Source organism: Manis javanica, chromosome 16, assembly GCF_040802235.1.
Source record: "Manis javanica isolate MJ-LG chromosome 16, MJ_LKY, whole genome shotgun sequence".
Taxonomy (NCBI): Eukaryota; Metazoa; Chordata; class Mammalia; order Pholidota; family Manidae; genus Manis; species Manis javanica.
The window spans coordinates 7,045,723-7,049,243 of NC_133171.1; positions in this window are offsets into that span (position 1 = coordinate 7,045,723).

The following is a 3,521-nucleotide window of genomic DNA, read 5'->3' on the forward strand; positions in this document are numbered from 1 at the left end:
TCTGACTCCCAAGTTCCGTGCTTCGGACTGAGAGGCCTTGCGGTCACCTGGCCCAGCCTCCACATTACGGAGCCAAGGAGAAAAGAGCCCGTGTTGAACGACGTGCCCAAGCTCACTGATCCTTTGTCCAACAACTCAGGCAATTCAGCCAGGCAACAAGTCTATCAGCCTATAGATTCTTGCTATAGTAACTTCTCCCATCCTTCATATGGCTTTGGTCTTTTTACTGTTAGTACTGAATATGCTATTTACTGAAAACTACTTAAAAATTATTCATAGACAGGGTATAACTCATAAACAAAAAAGAGTAGCAGATCCTAGAATTCAGGGTTTCTTAGTGTGAATCTGGGACTTTTTCAGTTATATGACATGGTCCCTTCTAAAACCTGCATAAATATTAACCTAACTACATGTGAAATAAGTATCCTATGCTCATTATGGCAGCCTTGATACAATGTTATAACTCAGTGTATCTCCTAGTACAGTGAATACTTTCTAAGAAAAATCCTTAGATTTCTGGTTCACTTATTAGGAACCAAATGAGAAAAATAACCAATATTTATTTTTTATAAACACTGAGTGCTAAGTAACTTACCTGCATTGTATCTGTTTAATCATTACTACAATATAACGGAAACTATTATCCTACATTTTACAAGAAACATCCCACCACATTGTCTCCACTAGCAACAGATTTTAAATTCCAGTTAAGGTGGTCCTATGTGCTACAGGTCAAACAAGGGACTGGGTTTCTTGGAGCATCAGCATTGCTTGATAGTTATTTCAAACTTCCTGGCAAAATTTTTGATAGGAATTTATCAAGAAGTAGAATGCAAATTTCACATGGATTTTTTTTTTAAAAAGCTAAAAACAGATTTCAAAGAAAGGTCATGCATAGAAGTGGGATGGAAGGCAGCTTGGGGCCATGTTCTTCTGTCCCAGTGAGACCTTTGGTAGAAAAGTTTAAGAACTAACAAGCTAACAAATGCTACTGGGAAAAAACAAATAATTAATGTCTCCTTTATTTATTCTTAAGAAACCCTATTTTCCATCATGCACTGTATATGTATTTTCTATATTTAAACCAGCTGGAATGTCACTGTACCTGAAGAATAAATATTACTGAATATGAAAAATTTTAAATACATAAAGTTGGTTTAGACAGATTTTGGGGAGAACCTTGTTCATGCCTTCCCTTTGAATGTTGTTCTATCCTACAAACCACATATTCTTATATACAATTTAAAATTCTCTACCCCACAAAAAAGGTAAAAAATAGATGAAACTAATTTTAATATATTTTATTTCACTCAATATACAGGAGTCTGCCCTTATCCATGGGGGAAACATTTCAAGACCCCCCAGTGGTTGCCTGAAACCGTGGGTAGTTCTGAGCCCTGTATATACTGTTTTCTTCATACATATACACCTATGATAGTTTAATTTATAAATTAGGCACAGTAAGAGATTAACAATAACTAGTAAAACAGAATATAACAAGGTACTGTAGTAAAAATGTGAATGTGGTCTCTCTCCCTCTCTCAAAATATCTCCCTGCACTGCACTCACCTTTCATTTTGTGATGATGCAAGATGATGAAATGCCTAGGTGATGAGATGAAGTGAGGTGAGGGACGTGGGCACTGTGACGTAGCTAGCATTAGGCTGGCGACCTTCTGAATTTACATCACGAGGAGGATCATTTGCTTCCAGGCTACAGTTGACTGCAGGTAACTGAACCTACAGAAAGGGAAACCTTGGCTGGGGGGAACCAGTGGATGCAAAATAGTTATCATTTCAACATCTAATCAACATCTAAAATTACTAAGTTCCTTTTTTTCATGCCAAGTCTTCAAAATCCAGTGTGTATTTTACACCTAGAATCCAGCCTAGTGACACTGCTAGGGCTTGGCAGTGACACATGGCTGCAGCTGCCACACTGAAGAGTGTAGCTCTAGAACTATCTGAGACTCCCTCACGCTGACATCTTCATTCTATAGATAGGAAACCAAGGCCCAGAGAGATGGAGTCTCAGCACATTAATAGTATGTCACACTCTCAATCTAGGGCCCTAAAGTCGGGTTATGTGTGGCTGTTATTCCTTTCTTGAATTATGTATATCATTTTAACGTAAAACAAACAACTCCTGATTAAATGAGCTACAACTTCCAGAAAATGTTATTGAGGAGTTATTTCCTCAGGAATTTAACAGGATTAATTTACAAACCGATCACCAAAATGCACCTCTGTCATCGGGATCTTCATTTAACCCCCTTCCTTCAGGGGGGTGTAAAGAGATGAACTTGGCTTCTCCTGGGCATTCCGTGGTCGTAACGGTTCTGGCAATCAACCAACACCTACCAGCCTTTCGTGCCGCTCGCAGCTCAGGTTAGTAAAGAAAACGAAAGGGCACAACTCCCTCTGGAGGAGCAAAAATTATTGCGAGGACAATGACCAGAATCCCCACAATTAAAACGGCACACAGCAAGAAAAAAGCTGCTTTGCAAGATTATGATTCACGGAAAACACAAACATGGTTCATGTGATAAGTGGCAAATTAAAACCGTATATTATATTTTTAATTAAAAAACTTTTAAGATATATAAGTCTATCTTGGTCCCTTGGCCTTTGAGGGGTCTTTTCCAAATCATTGATGCTACACCTTTTAAAATAACAGAATTATAAAGAAGAAATTTTATGGCCAGCTGGTCCAATTCCCTCAATCCACACATGAGAAACTTTCCCCCAAATGATGGGGGCCTAAGCATTCCCACAGCTGAGAAAGGAGAGGTTCCCACAGCCCCTGGAGCGAGTCTTGACCATGCATGCTTAAATGCTGGAGCAGCAGGAGACAAGCTCCCCAAATTACTGCCAATACTGGTATCATTTAATGACAATCCAGATTGGGAAAAATCAACTACCTACTGACAATTATGTTAATCCCCTGGGGCTGGGCGACTATGTTAAGCTCCACTCAAGGAAAGGATTCGTGATAGTGCTTCACTGTGAGAGTCTGTCAGTTTCTCAAGTAGGCAGGGGTCTTGTTTAAACTCAGGACCAGCTGTTAAAATCATCTTAAAAACCTTCAGTTTATATTTGGGAAAAGATGGCAAAATGTGGGAATATAAGCCTTGGTTTCAAAATCTCCCATTCTTCTATATTGTGGTGATTTGGGATTGAAGAATTCATTTATCATTCTATTTTCTGGCTGAGTACTCGGGATTAAGGTAAATGGTTTCGCATGGTCAAAGACAAAATAATCTAGTTTAAGATGCATCACTTCCAGTGGCCTGAGTGCCAAACTAATGTCCAGGGTCTGATGACAGAGGACTGCGTAAGGGCCTGCTCTGTGTCTACAGACAGCTCAGGGAGGTCCCCTTAAAATGGGCGCCACGGCCACTGGAGGGCAGGGCTGGAGGACACAAATAAACCCACATCTGCCCCCAGCTTTCACCTTTGTGAACGTGAGGGGTGCATCCAATTGATATCACAGATTCAACTTTGTTTATAAAACACAACATG